The sequence below is a fragment of the Nycticebus coucang genome, chromosome 16 (genome assembly GCF_027406575.1).
Source record: "Nycticebus coucang isolate mNycCou1 chromosome 16, mNycCou1.pri, whole genome shotgun sequence".
Classification (NCBI taxonomy): Eukaryota; Metazoa; Chordata; class Mammalia; order Primates; family Lorisidae; genus Nycticebus; species Nycticebus coucang.
The window spans coordinates 77504638-77519999 of NC_069795.1; the positions used below are offsets into that span (position 1 = coordinate 77504638).

At 37.9% G+C, this 15362-nt stretch overlaps 1 protein-coding gene across 22 annotated transcripts in view; it reads right to left on the bottom strand.

Moving 5' to 3' along the window:
• DLG1 (discs large MAGUK scaffold protein 1) overlaps positions 1-15362 on the bottom strand; it is a 354406-nt gene that overhangs the window by 181105 nt on the left and 157939 nt on the right. The window lies entirely within an intron of this gene.

The window sequence follows — 15362 nt, forward strand, 5'->3', positions numbered from 1 at the left end:
ACAACAAAAAATAGCCAGGCGTTGTGGTGGGTGCCTGTAGTCCCAGCTACTCGGGAAGCTGAGGCAGGAGAACCACCTAGGCCCTGGAGCTGGAGGTTGCTATGAGCTGTGATGCCACAGCACTCTAGTGAGGGTGACAAAATGAGACTCTGTCTCAAAAAAAAAAAAAAAAAAAAAAAACTCAAAATAGATCAACAACTTAAGTACGAGATCTAAAACCATGAAACTCTCAGAAGAAAATATAGGAGTAAATCTTCATTTGCTTTGGGTTTGGCAATGCATTATTAGATATGTCACCAAAGATATATGTGACAGGAAAAAAAAATTAGAACTCATCAAAATTAAAACCTTTTCTACACCAAAGGGCATTATTTAAAAAACAGACAACTTATAGAATGTGAGGAAATATCTGCAAATCAGACATATGAAAGGGTTTAATATTCAGAATATTTAAAGAACTCCTACAACTCAACAATAACAAAACCACTGACAACCCAATTAAAAAAGTGGGTTAAAGACTTCAATAGACGTTTCTGTAAAGAAGATATACAACTGGCCAAAAAAGCACATGAAAAGATGCTTAACATGATTAGTTACTAGGGAAATGCAAATCAAAGTTATAATGAGCTATCACTTCATACTTACTAAGAAGATACACTATAATTAAAACAAAACAATACAACAAAGTAACAAATGGCAAGGATATGGAAAAAAGTGAAACCCTCATATTCTGATGAAAATATAAAATGGTACTGTCTCTGTGGAAAAGTTTGGTAGTTCCTCAGAAACCTAACCATATAATTAGCATATGACTCAGCAATTCTACTCCTATGTATATATACAAAAGAAGTGAAAACAAGGACCCAAATAATTGTATGCCAATCTTCAATGAAGTGTTATTTCACCAATAACCAAAAGTGGAAACAAATCAACTGTTTATCAGCAGATCAATGATAACACAAACAAACGTGGTTATGTACATACAATGGATATTCAGCGTAAAAAGGTAATAAAATTCTGATATATGCTAAAGACAGTTGAATCTTGAAAACACTGAGCTAAGTTAAATTAGCCAGATACAAATGAACAAATGATTCTACTCAAATAGTAAGTTTTGTTATATATATTTTACCACAATAGAAAAAAATTCCAAAAACTTTTTAAAAATGCATGGAAACATCCTCTCACACTGCTGTTAGATATATAAATTCACACATACTTTAGGAAAATCAACTTGTCAATAGATATCTAGAGCTTTAAAAATGTCTAAACTTGAGGTGGAGCAAGATGGTGGAGGAGACACATCTTAGCAGCCACTCATGGTACGACAGGGTAGAGAAGACTCCAGCCACCTCTGGCTGGGTTATCCTTCCAGAAGCATCACTCAGGGGAAACAGTGGAACAGCAGGGGACTTCAGGAGCCAATGGTGGGGAGAAAGTCAGGAGCAGTGGAAGACTGGCACAGACGGTGAGTGCCTGGTGTAGGCAGAGGCTGGTTGGCCCTCAGGTAGAAGGCTAGAGAAAGGGATCATGCAGTGTTTTTTTCTTGCACTTGGGGGTTCGCTGGAGCTGTCTTGGAAGGACTTAAACGAATGTACTTCAATAGCTCCTGGTGACCAGAACTGAACAACCAGGTGGGATGGAACTTGCCATCAGTCAGCTACTAACAGGACCCCATCTATGTGAGAGGGCCACCTGGGAGGAACGCTCTGCAGGGTCCTAGTATGTGGCCAGCTCTGGCGTACCTGCTGAGCTCGGGCACCTATCCTTGGGGTGAGTTGGGCAGCTCCCACATCCCTAGGAAAGCCACTTTGTGGCCAATAGGCACTGGAAGGTTGAAGCATGTCTCCTAATTAGTCTGACAAGAGCTTCAGGCTCCCATCCCTGTGGGGACTGAATGCTAGTGAAGCAACCAAGCACTGATTGAGGGCAAATAAATCAGGAAGATTGGGACTGGGTGTCCTTGGCAATTAGACAGTGGCTTTTGCCCCCCAAAATACATACAATCGACTGTGTATGTCTTGTGACTCCTAACCCCACAGTGCCATCTGGTGTCCAGGCAATATATTGCATTATTTACCCTTTTTTTCTCTTTTTCGCTATCTTCTTGGAATACTAACTGGAGTCTGGGCAATATTTTGTTTAGTTTCAATTTTCTGCTTAGTTATCTTTTTCTTTTGTTGTATTTTTATCTTTTCATTTTTACTTTCATCAATAGCAAGGATTCCATTTTTGCTATGGTTTTTCTGCCCCTTTTATTCTTTCTTTCTTTTCTACTTCTCTCCTTTTCTCTCTCTTTTGGTAGTTATTTTTCTACTTTTTTAACTATCTTTAACTAAGATATATTCCTTTTTCATTGTTACACTTTATATTTTTCTTTTTGTTCTGTTTTCTCTTCCTTTTGGCACTATACCAAAAGGACACTTCAACACCTAACCACAGAGACAAGGTAATTGAAAATGGAGGAAAAAGTAAGCAAAAAAAGCAGGGGAAGAAAGTGAAGAAGAAACACACATGAAGAGGAACCAAAAGAAAAATTCTGGCACCATGAAAACCAGAACAGAGCAGCCCCCCCAAAGCGATCATGAGGTACCTACCACAGAGGATTCTACCTATGGAAATCACAGAAAGAGAATTTAAAATGTGCATAGAAAAAATAATGGAAGGAACTGAAGGGAAAGTGGAAAATCAACAAAAGTAAATCTAAAAGTTGACCCAAATAATGAATGAAAGACATGAAGAAATTAGAAAGAATCTAAGGAATTGAAGAAATAAATCAGAAATTATCAGAGTTTAAGGAATTGAAGGAGTTATTCAGGGAACTTAAAGATGTAGTACAAAGTATTAATAACAGATTAGACCATGGAAAAGAAACAATCTCAGAGCTAAAGGATAAAGCTCTTGAGCTAACTCTTGGAATCAGGCAAGAGAAGGATATTAAGGGGATCCAAATGGGGGCAGAGGAGGTCAAACTCTCACTCTTTGCTGATGATATGATCTTTATACTTAGAAAACCCCAGAGACTCAACCACAAGACTCCTGGAAGTGATCAAGAAATATAGTAACATTTCAGAGTATAAAATTAATGCCCAGAAATCAGTGTCTTTGTATACATATGCTAATAACAGCCAAGTTGAGAAGCAAATCAAAGACACAATTCTCTTCACCGTAGCCTCATCAAAAATGAAATACTTAGGAATATATCTAACAAAAGAGGTGAAAGATCTCCACAAAGGGAATTATGAAACCCTAAGAAGAGAAATAAATGGAAGATGATATCACGCTCTTGATGGGAAGAATTAACCTTGCTGAAGTGTCTATGCTACCTAAAACAAACTACAGCTTCAATGTAATCCCAATAAAATAGCACATCATACTTTGAAGAAGTGGAAAAAAAAAGAGTACGTCGCATTGTATGGATCCAGAAAAAACCCATATAGGCAAGGCAATTCTTAGTAATAAAAACAAAGCCAAAGGCATCACTCTACCAGACTACAGTGATCAAAACAGCATGGTACTAGCACACAGAAATAGACAAATGGAATAGAATAGAAAACCCAGAGATGAAATCAGTGTCTACTTGCCATCTGATCTTTGATAAACCAAACAAAAGCAGACACTGGGAAAAAGAATCCTTGTTCAATACATGGCATTGGGAAAATTGGATAACCACACGTAAAAGACTGAAACTGGACCTACACCTTTCATCACTTACAAAAATTGGCTTGAGATGGAGATAAGATTTAAATCTAAGGGAGGGGGGTGGGGCCTTGGTGTGTGTCACACTTTATGGGGGCAAGACATGATTGCAAGAGGGACTTTACCTAACAATTGCAATCAGTGTAACCTGGCTTATTGTACCCTCAATGAATCCCCAACAATAAAAAAAAAAAAAAGATTTAAATCTAAGACACAATAAAAATATTAGAAAAAAGTGTGGGAAAAATTCTTGATAATGTTGAGTGAGGAAAGATTTTGTGAAGATGTCTGTGACAATTACAACAACAAAAATAAACAAATGACACTTAATTAAGCTGAAAAGCTTCTGCACAGGTAAGTATACCACAATTAAAGCAGACAACCTTCAGAGTGGGAAAGGACATTTGTATAGTATGAATCTGACAAAGGGTTGATAACTAGGATCTACAGAGAACTCAAATTAATCAACAATAAAAGATTAAACAATCCCATCTATCACTGGGCAAGAGACATGAGCACAACCTTTTCTGAGGAAGACAGAGGAATGGCTAACAAATATGAAAATATGTTTGCTGTCTCTAATCATCCAAGAAATGCAAATCAAACTACCCTGAGATATCACTTAACCCTAGTGACATTAGTCCATTTCGCAAAGTCCCAAAGCTGCAGGTGCTGGCAATGATGTGGAGAGAAGGAAAAACTTTTACACTGCTAGTGGGACAGCAAACTAACATAGCCTCTTTGTAAAGACATGTGGAGAATCCTCAAAGAACTCAAATTAGATCTCCCATTTGATCCTACAATCTCATTACTAGGGATCTATCCAGAATAACTAAAATCATTTTATCGTAAAGACATTTGCACTAGATTGTTTACTGCAGTTCAATTTACAATTCCCAAGATGTGGAAACAACCTAAATGCTCACCAAACCAGGAGCAGATTAACGAACTGTGGTATATGTATGTCATGGACTACTACTATTTAGCTATAAAAGAAGATGGAGACTTTGTCCTTCGTTAACCTGAATGGAGTCAAAACATATTCTTCTAAGTATTACAAGAATGGAAAAGTAAGTATCCAGTGTACTCAGTATTAATACGTAGCTAGGAGACAATCTCATACACACACACACAAGAGAAAAACTCAATTTAATTCAAGTTCAGGGAGGGGAAAGGCGAGAGGGGCAGGAGAAGGGGGAGGAGGATGGTTGTGCTCACATTTAACTGGCAAAAGTAAGGGTATATGGCACATGTCCCGGGTGCAGGACACCACTACAACAGGAACTTTACCTAACAAATGCAAACATTGTAACCTAATTGTACCCTCACAATAATCTGAAGTTAAATTTTAAAAAAGTCTAATTAATTATAGAAATCTACCCTAAGAAAATTATTTAAAAACCCAATGTTTTAATACTCAGAAGGTATTCTCTTTAGTATTGTTTATATTGGGGGAATTATGGAATATTCTAAATATCCAATGTGTCAAGAAGGTTAAATAATTATGTAAGATTACATGTTGTGCAGCAATTAAAAATTATTCATAAAAACCGTTTATAAGTCATATGATGCTTCTTTATTATACAACATTAAGTAAAAAAGGGGAGATGAAATTCATGTAGAAAAATGTTTTAAAAGTTTATCTCTGGGCATAGCGTTATAAGTGGCTTTTCTTCTCTGCTGCTTTATTTTGAATTGTACCTTCTACTAATCAATAATGAGTGATATTATAAAGGCAGGATGAGTGATAGGAGATCTACTGTGTAATTAAGAGGAAACCAATTATCTTTTACTATGACATTCTCTAGTAAATAAACTGAAAATGTTCGAAAAGATACTACAAATTTTAATGATGTTATAGGAATGTCAGAGTTGAGGATGTTAAGGATAGGATGCAAACTAATTTCAGCTTACAAAAGGTAGGCTGTTTAAGCTTTAGGGAATTGCAAAAATAATTCCTGGACTTCTATAATGTGGATTTCTTATTTCCTATAAAAAGAGATTTATTTTTTGCAGTTTTTGGTCGGGACTGGGTTTGAACCCACCACCTCTGGTATATGAAGCCAGCACCCTACTCCTTTGAGCCACAGGCGCCACCCTTCCCCCACCCCCGAAAGAGTTTTTTTAATTCATCGAATTTTGTTCTCACTAATGTTCCCATTCCAAATAAGTTCCCAGTTTGAGATGATGAAAAGTTTTGCAGGAGGACGGAGGCAAGATGGCTGACGGGAGCCAGCTTTCCAAAGAGGCTCCTGTCCAGAAGAAGAGTTAAAGAACAGAAGTTTAGCAAGTAAGCTGATGGTTTGGAGCTGAGCCAAGAGAGAAGGTTGAAGAATGCACATCAACCCTGCTGAGGCGAGCTGCGACCCCAAGGAAACAAACAATAGGTACAAAATCCATTGTCAAGCAGACAGGAGTCCCCTCCCTCATGAGAACAGCTAGCAGTATACTTTCTAAAACAAGCTAGCAGAGTTCAGATCCTTTCCTATTTTATCCCACGGGAGAGACCTCCTAAAAACTGGAACTCCTTCCACAAGGGGACCTACTAGTGTGCCATGGCACTCTCACCCCAAGGTCTGGAAGCCTGTCCCCCATGGAGTCCAGATTCTTGGGCATTTTCTCCAGAGGCGTGGGCTGCTGCAGGTCTGTGATGATTCAGTGGCACAGGTGTAAAGAAATGACTGTGGATGGAGGGAGCCATACGGGAGAGGGAGAAGCGATGTCCCGTGGCACAGAGCAGCAGTGGCAGCGGTGGGAATAAGGCTCACACCCCTGGGGATACTTTGGAGAGAGACTCCCCACCAGAGAAAGCTGGGCCTCTGGTGGCAGTCACTGGTGGACAGATCTGGGACAGAAACACAGGCCTGGTGAGCAAAGGGTATCCCTGAGGCCTGTGTAGGGCGTGGTGGGGATAGAGACTAGAATATGTGCACACAGAGACGGCATACTCCCAGGGCAGGGCTGAGTAAGAAGTGCTGCTTTAGTGAGGCTAAGAAGCACCCGGCCCCCAGGGGAACATAGCTGAGACAAAAGCATGCAGGGCAACAGCACCAGCCCAGGGAAAGGCAGGAACAGAGAGAGCTGAGTGTGAGCTCTAACTGCACCGACTCCAACACAGAGTGCAGCAGAGACAGAAATGCTGCTTCAGGCAGCGGCACAGGGTGGGGCTGAGTGGCAGTTTCTGTGAAGTCAAACAGTGCCTGGCCCACAGGGGAATACAGCTGGGACAGAAACGCAAATTCTGTGAGATTATAAGTGGCAGCAACATCAATCAGGGGCAGGGCTGGAACTGAGTGAACCAGCCCACCCTCCATTAAGCACCTGAGGTTGTCAGGCTTCAGCTCCCCCTGCCGGCTGGTGGCAAAGTGCAGTGGCCTGGCTGAGGAGACATAGATCTGCCTTGTGACTCAGGCAGGCACAAACCCCTGGAGCATCTGCTCATTGGAGGGAACTGGGTCACAGCCCTGTTGGGTTACCAGTGACTGGGTGTGACAGAGGTGCAAGGTGGGGAAGGAGACATCAACCTCCCCAGACTAATTCATTTGCTGGGGGGGTACTTCTGACCTCATGGAGCACCAGAGCAAGTCATACTCGAGCTGCCAGCAGACCCCTGCTATCTAGTGTTGGAGACCTTTTGAACTCTCCCACCTGAGACCAGTGCTAACTGGGACAAAAGATTTGGACCTCTCGAACTGGGCCAATCACCCAAAGACTATCCAAAGTGGTACCCTGGGTATGTGGTTGTGGGAAGGTTTGATTTTCCTTTTCCAATTGTTGCCCATGGTGGGCGGGGTGTCTTAGTTGCTGGTATTTCTCCACAGCTGAGAGTTACTGATTCAGTAGGATTGGACAGAGACCAGCTGAAAACAAAACAGAGCCACTTAGCCCCACCACACCAAGCAGGTCCCCGGTGTCTCAGGCCATAGCATTGTATGGGTCCTTTGCAAAGCTCCAGGGGAAAAGGCACAGACACCAGTCCCAGCTCTTGGGCAAAGGGCTGGTTTATCACTACTCCAGGAACCCCCAACCCAAATTCACCTTCTGCTCATCTAGCCAAACAGTGTAAAATAATCATGGGGTGGAATCAGCCGAAAACCTCTGGCTACATGAATAACCAGAGTAGATCAATTCCCCCAAGGAACAACATGGCAGACACAACAGAAGATCCCATTCATTAACAAATGGCTGAGAAGTCAGAAATCGAATTCAGAATTTGTATTGCAAATAAGATTAATAGAATGGAGGTAAAGTTGGAATTAGAAATTCAAGGAGCATTTCAAAAGTTGTCTCAAGAATTCAATGAATTCAAAGACAAAATCACCAAAGATTTTGACACATTGAGACAAGAGCTTGTAGCCCTCAAACATTTGAGAAATACAGTAGAATCCGTCCATAACAGAATGGAGCAGGCAGAAGAAAGGATTTCTGACATTGAAGACAAAGCTTTTGAACACTCCCAAACACTCAAAGAGGAAGAGAAGTGGAGAACAAAAACAAATCATTCTCTCAGAGAGCTCCAGGATAATTCAAAGAAAATATTCGCCTTATAGGAATTCCTGAAGGCAACAAGGTTGCTCTGAAAGGCACAGATGCTCTACTTCATGAAATAATCAAGGAGAACTTCCCAGACATGCCAAGAGATTCTGAAATTCAGATAGCAGACAGTTTCAGAACCCCAGCACGACTCAACCTGAATTAAGACATCTCCCAGACACATTATAATTAACTTCGTCAAAGTTAATGTGAAGGAGGTAATTCTGTAAGCAGCCAGATGTAAGAAAACCATAACCTACAAGGGGAAGAATATTACAATGACTGCAGATCTCTTTGCTGAAGCCTTTCAACCTAGAAGAGGGTGGTCATTGACTTTTAATCTCCTAAAACAAAATAATTTTCAACCCAGGATGGTGTATCCAGCTAAAATGAGTTTCATTTATGATGGAGAAATTACATACTTTAATAACATTCACATGTTGAAGAAATTTGCCATAACTAAACCTGCTCTCCAGGATATTCTCAGACGTATCCTCCATAATGATCAGTGTAATCCTCTACCACCAAAGTAAGCTCACCCAGAAACTTTCTTTCTTTCTTTTTTTGCAGTTTTTGGCCAGGTCTGGGTTTGAACCCGCCACCTTTAGCATATGGGGCTGGCACCCTACTCCTTTGAGCCACAGGCACTGCCCACACTCAGAAACTTTCGATGAAATTCCAACTTCCACAGTGGCAAAAGGATTAAAAATGTCCACTGGACTTTCAAAAAACTTGATACCCAAAATTCTACTAGGATTAACAATATTCTCAATTAATGTTAATGGTTTAAATTGTCCTCTAAAGAGGCACAGGTTGGCTGACTGGATATAAAAACTCAGGCCAGATATCTACTGTATACAAGAATTTCATCTTACCTTAAAAGATAAATAAAGACTCAGGGTGAAGGGATGGTCATCTATATTCCAGGCAAATGGAAAGCAGAAAAAAGCAGGTGTTGCAATTTTATTTGCAGATACAATAGGCTTTAAATCAACAAAAGTAAAGAAAGATAAGGATGGTCACTTCATATTTGTTAACATGATGAGATTTCAATTATTAACAGTTATGCACCCAACCAGAATGCACCTCAATTTATAAGAGACTTGAGCAGACATGAGCAACTTGATTTCCTCCATCACCATAGTAGTCAGTGATTTTAACACTCCTTTGGCAGTGTTGGATAGATCCTCCAATAAGCAGCTAAGCAAAGAAATTTTCAGACTTAAACTTAACCATTCAACATTTGAATTTAATAGACATCTACAGAACATTTCATCCTAACAAAACTGAATACACATTATTCTCATCATCCCATGGAACATCCTCCAAAATTGATCATTATCTTAGGTCACAAGTCTAACCTCAGCAAATTTAAAAAATAGAAATTATTCCTCGCATCTTTTCGGACCATCATGGAATAAAAGTTGAACTCAGTTAACAACAGGAATCTGCATACTCATACAAAAACATGGAAGCAATACAACTCGAAGCACTATTTATAGTATATCGTTCTTAGAGAAAAAAAATCCAAATTCCATGAGATCAAAATTAACAATGGTAACCAATTTTCATTGGAATACTTATATGATCTTTTTACAATGCTTGAAAACCCACAGGTTCTTACTTCTCATTTATAATTAAGTATGAGAAAAGGGTGGTTCTGAAAGAACTATTGTTGGATCAACTGGATAGATCTATTGTAAACTCAAATAAGTACTGATCCCTACATAAATCATACATAAAATCAATTCCAGATGGTTTGCTGACATAATTGAGAGAAGTAAACAAAATAAAGATTTTAGAAGCTAATATGGTCAAATATCATCATGACCTTGGTATAGAAAATGAATTCTTAAACAAGAAAGTGTATGTTGTTGAAGCCTAAGCCGGGTGAGGAGAGCATTTGTGTGCAGGGAGTAGAGAGGAGGCAGCAGCCTGGCACAGGGTGTTTTCAGCCTGAGCACGGTGAGGAGGGTGTTCACACAGGTAGAGCACTGGAAAACCCTGATGTATTGTTTGATTCCCAGTGACAGAGTATCTAAAAGGAAGCAGTAGTCTGGTGTGAGATTTGAGAGTATCAACAAAGTAAAATGGGGATCTGTAGGGAGCTTGAACAAAGTGAGGAGGGTGTCCATTTCGGGCAACAGATAATAGCAGGAGATAATATATATATGGGATTTTGATCCAATAAATAAATATATAAAGGATAATGGAAATAAGGTTCTCCTCATGTCAGAAAACAGAATTATAAATATAGAAAGGTAGAAAATTAGCAGGAGACCTAAGGTGTTAAGACTAAAAAAGGAGGTACTGGCATAAATGTGGAGATACAAGCACACACAATCTCTGTAGTTGACCACCTCCTTAAAAATTGACTTAATTTTCATAGAGCAGACATGTACCACATGTACATATCAGCACAGTAGGCTTAGTTTCTTATGTTGACCAACTCTGTATGTTGACAAGTTTGTTAGTCCCTTGGGTGGTCAACTTATAGAGGTTCTGATGTACATATACCCATATATGTATGCACGTATGTATATACATATATTCCCTGACTTTGCCCATTGGGAGGACCTGGGAACAGTTAACACCCCAATAGCATGAACACACCTAGCACCCAGATCTTGACTTTTAAATAGTCACTTTCCAATAAAAATAAAACATGGGCCCTTGGAGAAACGGCTGATTCCAGTGTTACAGCTCAGCATGTACAAGATGAGTCATAACAGTATATTATAATATCAGCATGTACAATACGAGCCTAGACATTTTGCTGTGCTAGAAAATAAGAAAGTGCTTAAAGAATAATGAGGGTATGACAAAGGACACAGAAGTTGGCTTGAAAGGCTGCCCCTGACCAGACTGGGAATAATCTGAAACTCAATAAATAATGGTAACTATGGCATGAACCTCTGAATAAAACACGAATCCAAGAGCCCATACTGATATGTGGTCATGATGAAAGTGTTGAGATAAACAAAAATCAGAAAATGTAAAATGCATATAGACAGACACAAATGAAGCCCTTGCAGCAATGCTGATAAGATGAGCAAGGTAAAACTTAGAAGAGTGAATCAAACAGGAGGCTGTCAACTATGCTTCTTGGAAGTAAAACAATGGACCATATTACCGTCTGTCTCAAAACTTTCATAGTGAACAACATATAAATAAGTACATGAAGAGATAAATGGAGACAAGAGAAAGCACTTCCTTTCAACTGAATGCCAACCAAAAGAATGCTAGAATGATGGAATTATAAAACCGTAATTTGGCAACTATCATAGTAATGATTCATTCAACAAACATCAGTGGATATTAAAACTTCCTCTTGCTGTTGAGTGAAACTTCCATTTCAGTGGATGAATGTTTGAAAGGGAATACAAAAATGCCAGGAGGGCTATGTCAACTAATGAGATGAAAATGTGTCAAATATTCTATGAAACAAGTGTATGGTGCCCCATGATCATATTGATGTACACAGCTATGATTTAATAAAAAAAAAAAAAAGAAAGAAAGGGAATACAAATACACACACAAAAGTATCTCACTTCAAAACATTTATTATCTATAATAGAGAAACCTAGAAGATACTATCTTAATCAAGTGATCAAAGTTAACATCCCAGTAACGGGACAAATCAAAATCATGTGCTGACAGAAAATAATGAGAGCACACCATTTCTGTACTATTCCTATAATTTGAATTTTATCATTAAATGTCAGACAAACCCAAACTGAGTGATACACGACAAAATAACTGATTGTAGGCATCAAGTGTCAAAGTCATAAAAGTCTAAAGACTTTTTAAACTTCGATTTTATTTTTAAAACATTTCTTAGTGATAAGTAAAATTGAAATAACTGCAGATACTTAACGTATACAACTGAATTTATACATATAAATACATCTATGAAACCATTAAATCAAGGTAATAAACGTACTCATCATGTATGAAAGCTTCCTTGTACCTCTTTGTTGCTGGTTTTGTTTTGTTTTTCTAAGAACACAAAAATTTTATTTTTTAAATGTTTGAAAATGTCACAAATGTTAATTTATTTTCTTATTCATGGTCTCCAATCTTAACAATAGAGTAAGTTGATAGCCGGTTAAAAATATACTTTGATGGGCGGTGCCTGCGGCTCAAGGAGTAGAGCGCCGGTCCCATATGCCGGAGGTGGCGGGTTCAAACCCATCCCCGGCCAAAAAAAAATATATATATACTTTGACATAAACATAAGACAAAGCTAAAGGCACAAAATATTTTACCACTGAGCAGATGCTCTGCAAAGCCCCTTATAATAAGCTATAAATCTTTTGATGTTATATTTAAACATCACCGTAACTGTAACCTTTGTCTCTGGTGTTTCGTTACATCAGTGGCTCTCAACCTGTGGGTCGTGACCCCTTTGGGGATTGAACGACCCTTTCACAGGGGTTGCTTAAGACAATCCTGCATACTAGATATTTACATTACGAATTCATAACAGTAGCAAAATTACAATTATGAAGTAGCAATGAAAATAAATTTATGTTTGGGGTCACCACAACACAAGGAATTGTATTAAAGGGTTGTGGCATTAGAAGGTTGAGAACCACTGCTTTAGATAAAGATCTGGATACCATTTTAAAAGAGTCCTAAAATAACTTACACCATCATAACCTATCCTACGCTCCCTAGGCCACTGAATAAGGACAGTAGAATCTTTGTAAGTTGACCACCCAAGGGGCTGTAACAAACTTGTCAATATACAGTGTTGGTCAACATAAAGAGCTAGGTCTGCTGTACTGATACGTATATGTGGTGCACGGCTGATCTCTGAAAATTAGGTCAACTTTTAAGAAGGTGGTCAATGTAGGGTGGCAGTCACCTATAAAGGTTTCTACCATACTTTGAAAAAGAACATATACTGCTGTCTCTTCCCTAATACAGGCAAACACTACTGGAAAAGTTTTCAAAAATTCAAAAGTAGTCTTCAGAAATAAATGACATACCAACACATACAATTTCCAAGTCACAACTGATAACCATTTCTGGTAACAAGGAATTACAAAACAAAATAATTCATTTAGTTCACTTTAACAAAAATACAGCTCTAAAGAAATAATCAAATGAAGGTTGACTGAGGAAGAACAGCATTGATGTTAGATGAGATAATAGGGTAAAATTAAAAAATAATAATAATAATAGTCTTGTTTTGACCGACCACAGAATTTGAAACACTATAAAATTCTAGAGAGCTGTATAAGAAGATTCTAAATTGGAAAATGTAACACTTAAGATTCTAATATAAATAATGAAGCAGCAATATACAGTAAGAATTATATAACATTTGGGTTATTACAGAAAGAATTCAGCATGGCATTGGAAATTTAAAAAGTCTTATATAACTATGTCATTAATTAGGCAATTACTATCATGCCATCATCTTTGTTCTGCTCAATTTGTATCATTCAATAATGTCAGCTCCGAGAATTTTGTTGTTGCTGCTGTTGTTTTTTAAATCTTGACCATGTGCCTGGCAACAGTCTCAGTTATTTCTATCATAGCAATACCATGGAATCATTAGCCTCTGGGGCTGCCTTCAGAGACTTGTTTCCATGGCAACAGGCTATACTATTAATACTGTCTCAAGGAACACTGCAGAAATTTTGAATTTCTGTAAAATAATTAGATTATACATATTATACATAGTATCTTTTAAAACCAAGATTTTATAGTATCTTTTCAAACCAACATCTGAAAAATGTTTACTGATTTGATTTTAGAGCTTCTTACTAATTATCACCATAGCTTCATATTTTACAACTAATTTAAGATCTTGAAACTATGAAATGCAGATTTTCATAACAGTGGTCTGAAGCCTCATCAGATAGTTGTGTGCATAACATGTACTGCAGATCCACATTTATGACCATATACCACCCTGCCTCACCAGTCATTCAAAAATAAATGTATATTGAGTGAGCCTACTAACTTTATTAATCTCTTTCTGCTTAAAGTAGCTAAAGTGATTTTTATTGCATGCATACGAATCCTAACCGATACAGGAAGAGACAGAAGGGACAATTAGGAGGTTACTGTGATAATTCACCTGAAAGGTTATCGGTGACTTAAATTGAATGGTGGTAATGGTGAAAATGGACCTGAGTAAGCAAATCAAGACAGATTTTGAATGTATAGCTGGTATATCTTGGTGATTAATGGGAAGTCAGGAGTGAGGAAGGATTATTAAAAATAACATTCACAATGGCCACTAAAAAGTATCTCTTACATCATAGTTAGACACAGGGTTAAAAGAGTTGACAGGCTATCTAAATACATTTAAAAAAATATTTTGTCACTAAATTATTTACTAGAATGATTTTCATAGCATAAGATGAAATTATAACATAGCAATATAATAACGATTATATTTTATATTAACATGCTACATGAATGGGGTAAAATAAGCTTAGAATATACATACACAAAGGTTCAAAAAGTCTAAGAGAACAAATACCATCTTTTTAGGGAAAATAAAATATAATGTTCATGAATTAGCAAAGCTTTTGGTATCAATATCTAAGATGACAATGAAAAGTAACCACCTGGTGCCACTGTTGGTTAATAAGGGTCTTATTTTGGTTTTATATAACATAATTCTTTTTTTTGCAGTTTTTGGCCAGGGCTGGGTTTGAACCCACCACCTCCAGCATATGGGGTTGGTGCCCTACTCCGTTGAGCCACAGGCGCTGCCCATATTAATATTCTTAATCTAGTTCTTTGGTCCTTTGTTTAAAGTGGATTATGCTGTAATGAGGCTTTTTTTTTTTTTTTTATTAAATGTCAAAGAAGGTACTCAAGAGTAAAAAAAGAAACCAGGAAAAAAACTAAAGCCTTTTGAATGTTTATAAAAAGAATAAAATATAACACAGTAGATTTATAAAAACTCTGTCTGGGAATCACTGCATTCATTAGGGATCCAGTATCTTCAGAAGTGTGTTTTTCATGGCTTTCATGGCTTAAATCTGTTTCTTATTTAACTGCCCTTTTGCCCTGTCACTACAAACTAGGCAAACCATTAACATAAAATGGTGCAGTTAAAAACAAAAAGAAGTATGTTATCTGAACCAGTTTCAAAAGACATC